Raw genomic sequence first — 18,192 nt, forward strand, 5'->3', positions numbered from 1 at the left:
GAGCCCTTGCATGCAGTAGGTGGTTTATTAGAAATTTGCAGCTGTGTTGCCTACAATGTCCCACTCATTAATGTCAACGAATGGCAATTTTTTGATAAAGTACCTGCGAATTTCTAATATCACTCACTGCATGCAAGGGCCCAACAATATTCTGAAACTATGGCAAGTTCTGCTTGACCTGATGCTAAAGTTATTTTGAAAACCAATTCTATGGTTAGGTCTTTCCTTAGAGCTACACCCACTCCACCATTGTAATTTCACTGGAAATGCAGTGGAAATCATGTTTATGTGCATAAACAGAGACTCTGTACACTTACATTGGCAAAGTTGCATTGTTGGAGCAGGAGTAACTTTGAGGAAATTCTTGGACTGAAATTCAGTTTCATGAACATGTTTTAAATTGTTATGACTGAGGCGGGAGGAGTGCCCTGTTCATTCTAGTCCCACTTCTCCACAGGCCACAACATATATTAAAATTTTCCCACTTACCAATATGGTCAATCATATACTCTATTTTTCCCAGAATAAAACACACTAACCAGGTTTCTTTAATAAACAACAAAATTTTCATTTTATTATAAAACAAGTCTTAACCAGTAATCAAGTAAAGCATACAGACACAGATTGAAATATTAAAGTACCATTTTCACCTTAGCCCCTCACATTCACACACACATAGGTTAACCAGAAAAATAAAGGGATTTTTGTTTTTAGAACTCTATTACAGACAAAAAAACACTTGGGCTGAATACTTGTTCATTCTTGAAGAAATAGCAGATGAGATATGTTGTGTTCCAAAACTGGCATACAGGTACACGGGTCACTGGGATCTTTTAGAACAGTTCTTTTCAGGCGGCATTGAGAATTAATATAGTAGGCTTTTCTTCAAAGACAGGAGATGAGATGAGTTGACACAGTGGACTTCTCAGGGTCTTTAGAGAGGTGCTGCAAGCTGAGCTGGGCTGTGGTCTGCTCTCCTTCCTTGGGAATTCTTTTCTTTCCTTGAAAGTTCTCTTCTCTCCTTGGAATTTCTCTCCCTTTATAAACAACCCTACAGTTATCAACCTTAACTCAAAACAATTCAAAAGCAAAACTGACAACAGGAGGTAAACCTTTTGACCTCCATCAATCTTGACCTGTCACGTCTTTGTAAACAACTTCTCCAGGTGTCCAAAGTTCTCAATTGTTGATTGAGCAGGAAGACAGGTGGTTTCTCGAAAAGGTTTGTTGTTGCTGGAAGTCAGGTGGTTTCCCGGAAAGGCTTGTTTTCCTCACAAGACCTCTCAGTTCCCCTTTTAAAAAAACATTTCCAGTGATTGTATTTTTCAAAGTCAAGAGGCCTTTACATGACAAACTTTGGGGTTTTCAAAGGCAAACATTTCTTCAATCTTTCAAAAATGAATCCTCAAAAAATATATTTAACAAACGCAGAGGCACTTATGTAACAAAATCCACAACAACCTTAGGGTAGATCTTCCATTACAAGTGCTGTTTACTCTCAAATGTTAGAAACAGTTGCAAATATCATTAGAAGTGTAGTGTCCCTGATCATCTCATTATCATAATTATTCTTAGCACAGGTGCTGGTTTGAATATGTGCAGAGAAGTAACAGTGGTGGGAACAACAAATTGATGGGGGAGGGTGGTTGCATGGACAAATAAAGGAAAATGGAAGGAATGGGGTGGTAATGACACTGAAATTGCTAAAAGAAGAGATTCATCACCAACCTCCTCCCTGGAGCCTGCTTACTGTCAATTTTATGGGGGTCTACAAATGTATAGTTAATGCTCCCACTGGAAACAGGCAGGAGCCTCATTACTATATTCTATTTGGGGAACTATGACATAGAAAGGACTAAAATGTCATTTTTGAGCTAAAAGGTGGGGCACCTCCACTGTGCGAGTCCTGCCTATTGAACTCGAGCGGTAAGCAGCCAAACCTCTGTCTCTTAAAGGGATTACTGGAGGCAGCTCAGAATAAAGAATGCCATTGAAAGATCTTTTGGGAGAAGGAAGAACATGATTTCTTATTATGAATTGGAAATCTGGAGAAAGAGAAAATAATGATAGTGGCATAGTGAAATAAAACTACAGAAGAATCGCCATTGACAAGAAAACCTGCTATGCCAAATGTGGAATTTTAATTCATCAGTTGGAAACTTACATTAAATTCTACAGTTAACTTTTAAAAAACTGGCAGCCAAGATGGCCACCACAATTTGCATCTGAAACACCTTTCACATTCCAAGGCCTCCAAGAGGAGACAGATGTCTGATGAGCCTGGACCCAAAACAATGGCTTGTTCTAGTGATTGAGTTACCTGAGATTGCTTTCATTAGCACGACATTCAAGGTCAACCTGACATGTTAACTATTAAAACCCACAGAGGAACAAATAGTTCCAAGAGCCAGGCAGGCAGCTACCTTGGCTGATTAATTTACGCTTGTGCAGAAGCCCTTACAACAAGGGAAACCTTTTCCTCGTCACCCTCACAAACCCGAAAAGGATAAAAGATGGGAGGGTGATAGAAGCCCGAACAACCATGGGTAAGAAGAGAAAGCCGGATGTATAGGGCACCCTCCTCAGGCCAAAAAGGATAGTACTGAGAGCAGGAGTGACAACTGAAGACCTGTGTATTTACATTGTAACAAGGCCGGTCACTTTCAAACTGACTGCTGGAACAAAGGGCTGGGATTTCTCCTGTTTGCCACCAGAGACTCACCCAATGACTCCACTGGCTTTTGTCCCTTTTAATTAGTTTATGGACACGAGGTGAGAGGTCCTTTTAAACTAATCCAAGAGAAGTTTATGGTGCACAGGGATGAGTCTTCCATGTTAGACTACATTTCCATGTTCCAGGAGCGGCTCACGAGAGCTTGCACAGTGGCTCAAATACCTAAAGGCCTACCAGGCAGCTATGAAAAGGCAAGCAGACAAACATGCCAAGACCAGAACATTTTGGTCTGGAGACCATTAGTATTACTCCCAATTCAGGGTGAACCCCTGAAAGCCCTGTTCACTGGCCCATACTGAATGGAAAAAAGGATTAGCCAGGTAAATTATTTGATTGACACCCTAGACCGAAGGAAAAAACAAAGGCTGTGCCACATTAACATGTTAAAACAATATCACAGCCGGGAAGGGGACAGACAAGCACAGGTCTGTTAGACAGTCAGGGAGGAAGGGGACAAAAAGGATGGTGAGGGCTGGGAGGATTCCCAAATTGAACCCCCTACTGTCCAGTTAGCCAACCCTGAAATGTTGAAAAAATTAGACCCCACACTCTCCTACTTAAATACAGGACAAAGAGACACCCTAAAAAGGCTGCTAACAGCATTTACAGAAATCTGCAGGGACAAGGAAAGTTCCCAAAAAAGCAAGCCAACAGTGAGGGAGATGCCTCCCTTAGCTGAGGTGCCGCTGGGGAGTGCCGTGAAAGCTGGGCAGCCACCTGCAAGCAATAATGTCTCAGAGGACATGGGGGCAGATTACGAAGAGATCCTCTGCACAGTAAAGAGAAAAGGGAAGGAAATATGTCCAAAAGTGAACAGCACTTCTGTGACTCATCAGAAACTACAAGTGAGGTCAGTGTGGATCTACTCAATGATCAGGATCCAAATCCAAAGCTAATCAAACTCAGTAATTTCAACTCCGAATTCAGCAAGAACAAGGGCCCAGAGGAAATCTCAGACACCTCACAGGGGCTAAAAACCAATTTATTACCCACTGTGACTATCGGGAGAAAGATTATCAAGGTGCTGGAACCTGAATGGTGAAAGCCACGTGTTGCAGAAACAGCAATTGAAGGGTTAAAGTGTATACATACAGGCGACGTTGCTTTTGGCAATAATGGAAATTTGCAGACGCCAAGCTTCACCAACAAGCATTTGTTTATTGAGATGAACATTCCCAGAGTATTACAAATTGATACTAGAGAAACCTTAACCCCATTTGACAACAAATAACCCAAACAAAAGTCTCCAAAAAATTAAATCAGTATAGCTATGTAGACAATGCCAGCTGCAGCAATTCTAAGATTAATCTGTGAGTTTCTTTTGGGCCTCCTTATCTCGAGAGACAATGGATATGCGCCTGGAGGTCAGTGGTTTGTGAAGCAGCACCTGGAGTGGCTATAAAGGCCAATTCTAGAGTGACAGGCTCTTCCACAGGTGCTGCAGAGAAATTTGTTTGTCGGGGCTGTTGCACAGTTGGCTCTCCCCTTGCGCCTCTGTCTTTTTTCCTGCCAACTACTAAGTCTCTTCGACTCGCCACATTTTAGCCCTGTCTTTATGGCTGCCCGCCAGCTCTGGCGAACGCTGGCAACTGACTCCCACGACTTGTGATCAATGTCACAGGATTTCATGTCGCGTTTGCAGACATCTTTAAAGCGGAGACGTGGACGGCCGGTGGGTCTGATACCAGTGGCGAGCTCGCCGTACAATGTGTCTTTGGGGATCCTGCCATCTTCCATGCAGCTCACATGGCCAAGCCATCTCCAGCAAGTCTTTGAGAATGAGTGTATGTGTGCTTTTTAATCCTGTAACGAAATGTTTGTTTCATCGCATTTCATTCTGTGTGGTTCGGAGGTGTCAAGAAAACCTGCTTTGCTAAATAAGGAACTTTAATTAATCGATTGGAAACTTGCATTAAAATTTTAAAGGAAAAAATCCTACAGTTAACTTTTTAAAAACTGGCAGCCAAGATGGCCACCACAATTTGCATCTGAAACACCTTTCACATTCCAAGACTTCCAAGATGAGCCTTACCCAAAACAATGGCTTGCTCTAATGATTGAATTACCTGAGATTGCTTTCATTAGCATGACATTCAAGGCCATGCTAGCATGCATATGCGATATACCCACACGCAAATACAGACAGAGGAGGAGAAAGGAGGGGGAAGATTTAAAGTAATAGCAGGAGTTCAGTTACTGGCTTTTGGTTTGATGAAAAGTCTTTGATTGCAGTTGTCTTGCAGTTCTCGTTGGGGCCCAGTGCACACTTTCAAACTTGTTTAGCTGCAGGAGTTTTCTCTCTTGAGGTTTGTGTGGCTTCTGTGGATCCCTGAAATGTCATGAGGGAGAGACCTTCCTCTCAGTTGTCTTCAAATTGCAGTCTCTTTTCCAACTGTTCTGTGAGAACAATTCAAAACTTCAAGTTGGCCAGCAAGTTAGTCGTGTGACTAACCCCTCATTCGGAACATCCGCTCCTCCAGTTTGTGGATTTCAAAGTTCTCAGTGTGGTGGGTGTAGTGCTGTCTCTTACACAGACAAGATGTGGATCACTGATGCCCAGACCAAGCTTTGTTAATTGAATCAGTGAGCAGTTCCCATTGTCTCTTTTTTTCTTTTCAACTTTCTTTGAGAATGCAAATATGTGCAGCCATGTTTTCCAACCACTGCTTTGGTCTCTCTAAACAAGGGTTTTTTAGTCCAGTTACAGTTTAAAAATTAATGTTCCATATGACAAAATTAATATGTCTCATTTTGGCTGGAGTGCAGGAGGGCATGCCAGGAGCAGCACCAGGCAAACCTGAAAATGAGGTGTCAGCCTGGTGAAGCTACAATACAGGACTACTTGCTTGCCAAACAGCGGAAACAGCATGTGATAGACAGAGCTAAGTGATCCCACAACCAACCAACCAGATGTAAGCTCTGCAATCCTGCCACATCCAGGAGGAAGACGCTCCACAAAGATCCTCATCCTCAACGATGGGGGAGCCCAGCACATCAGTGCAAAAGACAAGGCTGAAGGATTTGCATCCATCTTCAGCCAGAAATGCCAAGTAGATGATCCATTTCCTGAGGTCCCCAGCATCACAGATGCTAGTCTTCAGCCAATCTCATTCACTCCACGTGATATCAAGAAACGGCTGAAGGCACTGAATACTGCAAAGGCTATGGGTTCTGACAGCATTCTGGCAATAGTTCTGAAGACTTGTTCTCCAGAACTAGCCGCGCCCCTAGCCAAGATGTTCCAGTACAGCTACAACACTAGTATCTACCCGGCAATGTGGAAAATTGCCCAAGTATGTCCTGTACACAAAAAGCAGGACAAATCCAACCCAGCCAATTACAGCCCTGCAGTCTACTCTCGATCATCAGCATAGTGATGGAAGGGGTCACCAACAGTGCTTTCAAGCGGCACTTGCTCAGAAATAACCTGCTCGCTGATGCTCAGTTTGGGTTCCGCCAGGGTCACTCAGCTCCTGACCTCATTGTAGCCTTGGTTCAAACATGGAAGAATGAGCTGAACTCTAGAGGTGAGGTGACAGTGACTGCCCTTGACTTCAAGGCATCATTTGATCAAGTATAGCATCAAGGAGCTCCAGCAAAACTGGAGTCAATGGGAATCAGGGGGAAAATGCTCATCTGGTTGAAGTCATACCTAGCACAAAGGAAGATAGTTGTAGTTGTTGGAGGTCAATCATCTCAGTCCCAGGACACCACTGCTGGAGTTCCTCAGTGTGGCATCCTAGGTCCAACCATCTTCAGCTGCTTCATCAATGACTTTCACTCCATCACTTCAGGTCATAAGTGGGATGTTCGCTGATGATTGCACAATATTTAGCACCATTCACGACTCTTCAGATACTGAAGCAGTCTGTGTCCAGATGCAGCAAGACATGGACAACATCCAGGCTTGAGCTGATAAGTGATAAATAACATTCACGCCCACATGTGCCAGGCAATGATCATCTCAAACAAGAGAGAATCTATCCATCTCCCCTTGATGTTCAATGGCATTACCATTGCTGAATCCCCCAATGTCAACATCCTGGTGGGTCACCATTGACCAGAAATTGAACTGGACCAGCCATGTAAATGCTATGGCTACAAGAGTAGGTCAGAGGCTGGGAATTCTGTAGTGAGTAACTCACCTCCTGTCTCCTTTAATGCCCGCCCACCATCTGCAAGGCACAAGTTAGGAGTTTGATGGAATACTGTCCACTTGCCTGGATGAGTGCAGCTCCAACAACACTCAAGAAGCTCGACACCATTCAGGACAAAGCGGCCCACTTGATTGGCACCCCATCCACCACCTTCAACATTCACTCCCTTCACCACCGATGCACAGTAGCAGCAGTGTGTACTATATAAAAGATGTACTGCAGCAACTCACCAAGGCTCCTTCAACAGCACCTTCCAAACCCGTGACCTCTACCACCTAGAAGGACAAGGGTAGTAGATGCATGGGAACATGGAAGTTCCCCTCCAAGCCACACACCATCCTGGCTTGGAACTATATTGCTGTTCCTTCAGTATTGCTGGGTCAAAATCCTGGAAGTCCCTTCCTAACAGCACTGCGGGCGTACCTACTAAAGGCCTGCTAGGGTACACAATTTAAACCTGACCCGGGCCCGAGTCCTTTGTTTTTTTTCCCGTGCCCGACCCGACCTGACCTGACCCGACCTCGACTACCGGAAATTAATGACACTTACTCTTACTCTCGCTTCCCTTTCCCTCCCTCACCAAAAGGCAGCTCTGCCACTGTGTCTGACCCGGCCCGACCCGACCCGAGCCCAAATGCTGGACTCAGAAGAGCGACCCGACACGAACCCGACATATGCCGTCGGGTCCCACCGGGTTTGGTCGGGTAGCCATGCTCTAGTATCTACACTCCAAGGGCTGCAGCAGTTCAAGAAGGCAGCTCACTACCACCTTCTCAAAGGCAATTAGGGATAATTGCTGGTCTAGCACATCCCATGAACAAATATGAAAAAAATTAGTCCAACTTTTTTTAGGAGCATCTCCCTGCCCTGGCTTTCCTAGGCATGGAACTATATGTGTAATGAAAATTAGCCTTATGGATCTCTATCCATTTACACCTATGAGTTGGGTGTACCCGATTTGAAAATCTCAGCTCATTAGTCACACCAGCACCTGATCTGCTCACATGATTATATAGTTGCACAGGGAAGGCACAATTAAAAAGACAATTGCAATATTATCAGTGGGTATACTGGTCTCTGACAATCACAGCAAAGAATATGGATTGCTTCCTGATGTAAGCCATTATTACTTGAACAGGAAAAGATAATCACTGGTAACCAAAGATTTTTCTTTAACTGCACAATGGTTTAATAGCTTAACAGAGCAGATCCTCTTATAACTATAGTAACTACGATGACAGAGTGGCATAGTACCAGTTGTTTATCACAGAATCACAGAATCATTACAGCACAGATGGAGGCCATTTGGCCAGTCATGTCTTTGCAGCTCTCCAAAAGAGCAATTTACCTCGTGCCACTCCCCGGCCTTGTCCCATAGCCCTGCATGTTCTTCCTTTTCAGATAACAATCCAATTCCCTCTTGAATGCCTCGATAGAACTTACCTCCACTATACTCTCAGGCAGTGCATTCCAGACCCTAACCATTCGCTGCCTGAAAAAGTTTTTCCTCATGTCACTATTGCTTTTTCTGCCAATTATCTTAAATCTGTGCCCTCTTGTTCTCGATCCCTCCACCAATGGGAATAGTTTTTCCCTAACTACCCTGTCCAGAACCCTCATGGTTTTGAATCCCTCTATCAAATCTCCTCTCAACCTTTTCTTCTCCAAAGAAAACTGTCCCAATTTCTCCAATCTATCCATCTAACTGAAGCTCCTCATTCCCTATAACAATTCTTGTGAACCTTTTCTGCACTCTCTCCAATGCCTTTTCTACAGTGTGGCACCCAGAACCGGCATACAATTCTCCAGCTGAGGCTGAACCAGTGTTCTAACAAGTTTAAAATAACTTCCTTGCTTTTGTACTCTATGCCCCTATTAATTAAGCCGAGGATGCTGATTGCTTTATTAACCATTCTCCCAACTGCCCTGCCACCTTCAATGACTTATGCACATATACACACAGGTCACTCTGCTGCTGCACCCCCTTTAGAATTGTACCCTTTATTTTCTATTATGTCTCTGCATTCTTCCTATTGTTATGAGCAACCACTCAAGTCAAAGCCCCCAATCAAAATATACAATTCTGATTGTGGCGGGAGATACGCACTGTTAATTCAATCCCGTTCCTCCATAGATCGCCTAAAATATCGTTTTAAACTTTCCAAATTAAAGAAAGACCTATACAAATTTTACCATCTATTAACCCCTGAATGAGGCTAACCAAACCAGGTGTCTTTACATCAACAAATTAACTGTTTAATTCGAAAAACTATATTCTTAAACACTACTAAGATATAAACAACATATAAAATAGAAAAATTAGTGTCCTTGCATATTTATGCTCCTGCCGAAGTGAAAACTTCCAATGTGAAATAGTCCAAGGTTGCTTGAAGTCCTCACAGCTGTCCGATTGGGGGGTGGGGGGGGGAAGGTTCTTCAACAGTAGAACAGTCCATAGTCTAATTCAGCAGTTGAATTGATGCTCTTTTTCAGCGATGAATTTCAACAATTACAGTTCAGTAGTTAAAGGAATTGGTTACTTTCTGTTAAGAAATTAATCTGGCTTGATTTCAGAATTCTGAGAGTATAATGAATAAGGTTTAAATAAACCGAGAGATCTCTTTACCTTCAGTACATGCTGGCTCAGCTGCCTGTGTGTGTATCTGTTAACTGTGTCTCAAAAGCCAGTTTTCAGTTAGTTTCAAATGTCAATTGGCAACAATGTATCTCTTGATCCTCAATCTCTGAGTGGCTGTATCCCAGGGCAACCAGAACTCTTTGAATCTCAGTCTCTGGAGCTTGTTGCCTTAAAGCAGTACTGCTCCTTTTTCCAGCCTTAAAGCCACACCGCATTCTTCCCCCAAAAAAACTACAAGATCATAACACTATCAAAATGAATAATTTCACATTTCTCTGCATTAAATTTCATCTGCCACTTCTCTGCCCATTCCACCAACCTGTCTATGTCCTTTTGAAGTTCTACATTATCCTCCTCACAGTTCACAATGTTTCCAAGTTTTGTATCATCAGCAAATTTTAAAATTATGCTTTGTACAGCAAGGTCTTGGTCATTAATATATATCAGAAAAAGCAAGAGTCCTAACATGGACCCTTGGGGAACTCCGCTACAAATCTTCTGCCAGTCTGAAAAATGTCTATTAACTACTGCTCTCTTTTTCCTGTCATTCAGTCAATTTATTAACCATGTTGCTACTGTTCCTTTTATTCCATGAGCTATAACTTTGCTCACAAGTTTGTTGTGCAGCACTTTATCAAATGCTTTTTGGAATTCCATGTACATTAACAGCATTTCCCGCATCAACCTTCTCTGTTACCTCATCAAAAAACTCCAACAAGTTAGTTAAACATGATTTGCCCTTCAAAATTCCATGCTGGCTTTCCCTAATTATCCCATATTTGTCCAAGTGACTATTACTTTTGCCCCAAATTATCATTTCTAGAAGTTTCCCACCATCAAGGTTAAACTGACTGGCCTGCAATTGCTGGGCTTATCTTTACACTGTTTTTTGAACAAGGGTATAACATTTGCAATTCTCCAGTCCTCTGGGACCACCCCTGAATCTAAGGAAGACTGAAAAATTATGAGGAAATTTGCGCTTACTTGATTCACACCAGGTTTATGCTGGCATCAATTTCCATACAAAAATTTAGGCACAGCACGGCCCAAAGTCATTTAATATCTGATCGTGATTTTCTTCATAATTTTACAAAATTGCTCTTACTGTGTTATGACCTCAGTGAGATTGTTAACATGAAAAATATGAGATACGACCCTCCAGACTAATTTAAAGAATTACTCAACAAGATTTCTCATTTTAAGATTTTTATTATAACAATCTGAAAGAAAAGAAATCCCCATTAACTAACTAGTACTTTGTAAGTAGCTGATAGCCCAGATTACAAAGAAAGGTATTTTCTTTACTTATTACAATACTTGAAAACCTCAAACCACACTTATCCATTACACAGTCCTCTTTAAAGGCAAAATCCTTGACAATTAAAAGTCCCAGACTCCTCTCAGTTGCAATGGGTTGGATTTCCCAGACATTTTCAATGTCCTCTTTGCTCATTTCTCCAAGTACCTTCAACCTCCATGAATAAGGCAATTCCTGGTGATCCTGCTGGTCTTCCACTTCTCTGCAAGTTTCAAATTTCAAAACAGGTTCAAGTCTGTGCAGTCTTTCACTGCATCAGGCTTCCAAGAGTGGGTATCACCTCTCTCTGTCTCTTGAAGCTACAACCACTGGGTTCCCTTCTTACAGCCTGTCTTGAGGCTGCAATCACTGGTTTCTTCTCTTACAGCCTGCCTGCCTTCAGAAAATCTATCTGGTACCACAAATTATTGTCCTGTTCCAATATGCAAAATCCAGAAGTCTGGTTTCACAGAGACTCCTGGGCCTTTCATTGTTCCCAGATGTCAACAGCTGCTTGGTACATTTGCATCCTCAAAATCACTGACTACTTGTTTTAAAATCTGAAAGTCAGGGAGGGTGAAAACCCATTGTTCTTCAGGTGTTACACTGCAGTTTCCTTTCCCCCCAAAAAAGTCTTTGATCTGTCTAGTCCTTTAGTAGAGTAGATGGGAGGTTTCCTGACCTTCCGGACTCCATCTTAAACTTTAAAAAAATCACATTAAAGAAAAATCATGTTACAATATTCATGTACTGAATACTCAGTATTCATAACACTGAGACCTGTACTATCCTGAACCAACATATTGTCAGTCTCAGTGCACCCAAAATCTTTCTGAACCCTGCCCCCTCCCATGAATTAACAATGTCAAAGCAGGTGAAATGACCTTCCGAGTGGACATACTCCTGTTCTGCATAATAATAGAATGGAAGAGAAGCACTAGAGTTGAAAGGCTCTGAGATTGAGGCACCATGGAAGAAGACAGCAGCCCACTCCATCTTCCTTCTATTGTTGGTGCTACATTTGTCCTTGTTTGATGCTGGTTTTTATGTTCCAGTGTAAACACATGAGCTCTGCAGGAAAAGCCAATGGTGAAGCACAAGAGGCCAGAATTGGAGGAATGCAGAGCTTGCGGAGGATTGCAGTGCTGGAGGAGGTTGCAAGGTATGGATGGGGAAGCCATGGAGGGATTTGAACACTCGAATGAGATTTTTAAAATCAAGGCTTTGCTTATTTATGAAAATAATAAAATCACAGGTAAGAGACACACCTTTCATGCAATAAATATAACATTAAATTCTATTTGTCTTTCCTTATTAACTGAATTTATACAAAATAAGATCATAAGATCATATGAAATAGGAGCAGGAGTAGGCCATTCGGCCCCTTGAGCCTGCTCTGACATTCAATAAGATCATGGATGATCTGATTGTGGCCTTAACTCCACTTTCCTGCCTGCCCCCTCCACACCCCACACCCCATAACCCTTGACTCCCTTATAGGTTAAAAATCTATCTAACTCAGTCTTGAATATATTCAATGACCCAGACTCCACTGCTCTCTGGGGAAGAGAATTCCAAAGATTAATGACCCCCTGAGAGAAGAAATTCCTACTCATCTCCCTCTTAAATGGGACACCACTTACTTTGAAACTGTGCCTTCAGTTCTAGATTCCCCCATGAGGGAAAACATCCGCTCAGCATCTACCCTATCAAGCTCCCTCAGAATCTTCTATGTTTCAATCAGATCAGCTCTCATTCTTCTAAACTCCAATGAGTATAGGCCCAAACTTCTCAACCTTTCCTCATAAGACAACCCCTTCATCCCAGGAATCAGCCTAGTGAACCTTCTCTGAACTGCTTCCAATGCAAATAAGTAAGGAGACCAAAACTGTACACAGTACTCCAGGTGTGGTCCCACCAACGCCCTGTACAGTTGTAGCAAGACTTCCCTACTTTTGTACTCTATCCCCCTTGCAATAAATGCCAACATTCCATTTGCCTTCCCAATTACTTGCTGTTACTGCATGCTAAGTTTTATTATTCGTGTGCAAAGACACCCAGATTCCTCTATACCACAGCATTCTGCAGTCTCTCTCCATTTAAATAAATTCTGCTTTTCTACCTTTCCCGCCAAAGTGGACAACCTTACATTTTCCCACATATACTCCATCTGCCCACTTAGTTTAACCTTATCTATATCCCTTTGCAGACTCTTTCGGTCCTCCTCATAGAAATCCCAGCAGCTTTAGACACAGCTGGGCTCCAACTGGATCGGAGTTTCACTCTCAAAATAAAACTATTTTAGTAAAGGAAGGGGGTAAATTAAAAAAAAAAGATCAAATTTGCTGGAACAATGGATACTTAATGCTAAGACAGTTACCTTGACCCAGGTGCAAAGCCAATCGAGATGCTTCAAAGGGAAACAAGATACCTGGGAAGCAAGAGATATGGCAAAAAGACAGGGGGCATAAAATGAAATGAGAGCGATAACAAAATGGCACAGTAGCCTGGAGAGAACAAATGACCCTTTGCACTCTTTCTGTTACACATACATACATACATACATACGCATGATTCAGATTAAAAGATCCCAGTTTGATCTTCAGATTGTGCTGGATTAGATAACATCAGTTGGTAGAAACGCTATGGTCTGGATTTTGTGTGGTCCGCTGAGGCGAGGTCGGAGGCGGGGTGGGGGGGGACAGTGTATTGCAATGGGTGGCGGGGAGCTGGAGCAGTGGAAGACCCATTGCTTTCCCATCGCCAAGCGATCTTCCTGGGGGCAGGATAGGCTGATGACGGCCTTCCCACCCAGAGGCCAATTGAGACCCTTGTGGCCTATTAAGGGCCAATTAAGGGACTCTTTCCACCGCAGCTGGGATCTTACCTGGAGCGGGGAATGCCTCTGCCATGCGGGGAGGAAGCCTTGTAATATTAGGCACCCTCCCTGTGGGCTTGGGGTGGTGGGGACCCCCTCCCTGGGCAATATTTGGCCCACGGAGGACCCTGGCCGGGAATGACATTACCCCCTGGGACCCCCCCCCTCCCCCTCAACTGCATGACCACCCACCACACACCCCACCCCCTCGCCGGGGCCTTCTGGACTGGCCCTGATGACCATGTCTCATGTACCTCTGGTCCGGGGTTCCAGTGATGGGCCTGGGTCCGTGGCCTCTGCAGTACTGGCATTGGCCACTGCTCCTGATGGTGCAGCCAATACTGCTCAGCTGCCAGTCCTCTGATTGGCTAGCAGCTCTTGGGGGCAGGATCACTGTCTTTAAAGTGAGAGAGATCCTGCCTCCTGAGACTTTGATTTGAGAAGACCAGAGGATTGCACCGGGGGATAGAGTAACTATTTCCTCCAGCGGGGGAGTACAGAACAAGGGGACATATTCTTAAAATTAGAGCAAAGCACTTTTACCACACAAAGGATAATGAAAATCTGGAAGTTTCTCCTTGAAAGACCATGAATGCAGGCTCAACTGAAATTTTCAAGACTGATATAGATTTTTGTTTGATATAGGTATCAAGGGATGTAGAACAAAGGCAAGGAAATGGGGATAACATACAGATCAGCCATTAGTTAATTCAATGGTAGGACACACTCAAGGGTCTGAATGGCCTCCTCATGGTCCTTTGTTCCTATGATGTGGTAAATTGTGGTTACTTTATTTATTGTGGGGCTGTAATCACTAAGAACTTGGTTCAGACTTCCCAAACTCATTTCATACTTAGACAATTAGAGAGCATTGGAGAGACACTTACATCCCATCAGTTTCCATTCAGTTTAAACCCAGGTTCCAGAGGACAATGGGTAACCCAGTGAGCTGCTGAGTGATGCCAGGCTATTATGAGCACTCAGTCGTGGTCATGTTTGATCAAATGTGGACAGGAAATTATGATGATGAACAAATGTGGATAGGAAATGATGATGATGAATAACCCATTCTATCAGGGGTTTTTTTTGCTTCTGAGGCCCCCATCCCATATTGTACCACAGAACTCCTTCAAAACAATTTCTCCTGTATAAAAATTATTGATACAATTAAACAAATACATTTATTATTGTATTGTTTTACTTACTTAATGTGGAACTTATTCTGTGAAGATGTTGTAGTATCTTCGAAAAGCACACAAGCAGGTCATGGTCAACGTTCAACCTGGCTCGGTACTTTGTTTTCATTGATGTCATTGCTGAAAATCCAGCTTTGCAGCAGCAGCTGGTACAAAACGGGACCAACCCTTTCAGTGCTGCAGAAGAAGCAGCACTTACACCAAAATGTCTCCAGCAGCATTTCACTGAACTTGGTTCTGAGGGAGCTGTCTGATGAAATGTCAATGAGCTCTTCTAATAGCTTTGATGGGACAGAGGGTGGGAGTTAAGCTTCAATTTTCTCACTAAATTAGTTTGTAGCCCACAGGTGGAGAGCAGATTGTTCCGTCATGAGTTCTGGAAAATAAGTATTACCGAGTAGGGGCTTTCTGCTGAGGTTGAGGAAGACAAACGGGCTTGTGGTATGCTATTTCTGACTGGAGACTGTCCAATAGTTCATTCGCCCAGTCCTAATATCCTTCTCCTTAACACATATTAAAAAATCATCAAAAATATTTGTATTCTCATATTTAAGATAAAAGATAGAAAAAATGCAAAGTCACTCTATGGGTATGACAAGGCTGGCTACATTAGTTGGTGTTCACACCATCAAGACTGGGCATTATTAATATGCAGAATCAATGCGCCAGCCCCCAGGACTTGGACTGTATTGTCATCCCTGCCCGGGGGAGGGGTGGGTGGCAAATTAAGCTGTTCTGTCACCTATCTAGACGTACAAGAGCAAAATAAATGACCATCAGCAGATGTCACATTCCAGTTAACATTCCTGTTAAATTCATTCGAACTCAACCGACCAGAGATCTTACTGAGTTTGGACAATATCCACAAATGAGCCGACCAAAACAACACCCCTCTGGTCAATTTCAGGTTATGAAACTGTTGAGAATTCCTGTTTGAAAAGCAGTTCTAAAAGGAGCTCTGTATGCATGAGCTAGACTGGGTGTCAGTGTTTTGTCCATACCTCATTCCCAACCAATTCTCCATCTCTTCCGTCTGCTTTGTTGCTAGGAGCCTGGACAACTTGTGGAACTGATGTGCTGCAACTTCACCTGGAAATGGCTGGCAGTTTTAGCCATCCAGATGAATTATGTCCCAAACTTCTTGCTGATCCTATCCTTTCAAAGATCAATCCAAACTTTGCTCATGTACATCATTCCTGTTTCCAAATGTATTCCACTTTCTTTTTCAATTTTTTTGCAAAATCACAACATTTTTGTTTTCCTGCTTCTAACTCAATTTCCTTAGTTCGTATTTGTGTGTGTTACTAATTTTAAATTGCTTAGATTCGACTCCACAGGGGCAAGTATTGCTCAGCGCTTGTTTTTGGCAGACTCCTCGAAACCTTATAGCGGACCCCTGGTTGAGAACCCATGCACTATATCATCCAGACTCTCAGATTCATTCCCTCCAGCAATGCACTATTTAAGGCGATTCTGCTTTAGCAGCTGATCACCACTTGGCTTATTATCTTTTTTTTGATGCAGTTCTCAGGCTTCAGCAAAAAGGATGATCATCACCTAGAAGTTAGAACTATTTCTACCTCCATGACATTGCTCCTGCCTCAGCTCATCTGCTACTGAAACCCTCATCCATGCCTTTGTTATCTCTAGACTTGACTATTCCGACACATTCCTGGCCAGCCTCCTATGTTCTACCCACTGTAAACTTGAGGTCATCCAAGGCTCTGCTGCCCCTGTACTTACTAGCACCAAGTCACGTCTACCCATCATCCTGTGCTCACTGACCTACATTGGCTCCGGTTAAGCAATGCTTGATTTAAAAGTTCTAATCCTTGTTTTCAAATCCCTCCATGGTCTCACCCCTCCCAATTTCTGTAATCTCCTCCAGCCCCACAACCCTCCAAGATATCTGCGCTCCTCTAATTCTGGCCACTTAGAGCATCCCCGATTTTAATTACTACACCATTGGTGGCCATGCCTTCAGCTGCCTAGGTCCCAAGCTCTGGAATTCCCTCCCTAAACCTCTCTGCCTCTCCACCTCATTTTCCTCCTTTAAGGTGATCCTTAAGACCCACTTCTTTGGCCAAGCTTTTGGTCATCCGCCCTAATGTGGCTTTGTGTTAAATTTTACTTTATAATACTCCTGTGAAGTGCCTTGGGATGTTTTAATATATTAAAGGCAATACAGAAATACATGTTGTAAGCAAGGAATTTTCATAATGTATGTAACTCACTTTGCTCTTTTCCTCTTAATTGGAAAATTATGTTATATTAATGAAATGAAAGCACCAAATATTCAAGCATTACAAACTGCAAATAACGTTCGACCATCAAAGTTTGTATCAGTTCGTAACTAACAAATCCACACCTTAATTTCAAAGGGCATATTTGTTTTTCTTAGTGCTGCATTCACAATTTACTCGAGATAAGGGGGAGATATCACATCTGAGATTCCTCCTTATCCAAGAGAACCTGATACTCGAAGAGGGTTTATTGAGAAAGATTTTTTAAAATTTTTTTTCCTAAAATATACTTTATTCATAAAAATCTGTAAAAATTACATTCCCAAACAGTTTAAAACAGCATCAAGTCAAAAAATACAGTGCAAAGGTGATCAGTGTCCTTCTATACAATCATGAGTTGCCTCACAACCCTTCCATTTCATTGTCATGCCATATACATTTTTACAGTTACAGCACTCCAAGTTTTCCCGATACAGTTCGAGGGGTTTCCCATGGATCTAGCCCCTCAGTTCAGCTTGGTGGGGGGACCTTACACAGTGGTCTTTCCCCATTGAGCCTTTGCTGCAGCTGCCCCAAGCTTTAGTGCGTCCCTCAGCACGTAGTCCTGGACCTTGGAATGTGCCAGTCTGCAACATTCGGTGGTGGACAACTGTTTGCGCTGGAAGACCAGCAAGTTTCGGGCAGACCAAAGGGCGTCTTTCACCGAATTGATAGTCCTCCAGCAGCAGTTGATGTTTGTCTTGGTGTGCGTCCCTGGGAACAGCCTGTGGAGCACAGACTCCTGTGTTACAGAGCTGCTTGGGAGGAAGCTCGACAAAAACCACTGCATCTCTTTCCACACCTGCTTTGCAAAGACACATTCCAGGAGGAGGTGGGCAACCCTCTCTTCCCCACCACAGCCACCGCGGGGGCATTGCGCGGAGGGGTCGAGACTTCGGGCGTGCAGGAAGGATCTGACGGGGAGGGCCCTTCTCACCATCAGACAAGCTACATCTTGGTGCTTGTTTGAGAGTTCTGGTGATGAGGCATTCCGCCAAATGACTTTGGCG

Source organism: Heterodontus francisci, chromosome 11 (genome assembly GCF_036365525.1).
Source record: "Heterodontus francisci isolate sHetFra1 chromosome 11, sHetFra1.hap1, whole genome shotgun sequence".
Classification (NCBI taxonomy): Eukaryota; Metazoa; Chordata; class Chondrichthyes; order Heterodontiformes; family Heterodontidae; genus Heterodontus; species Heterodontus francisci.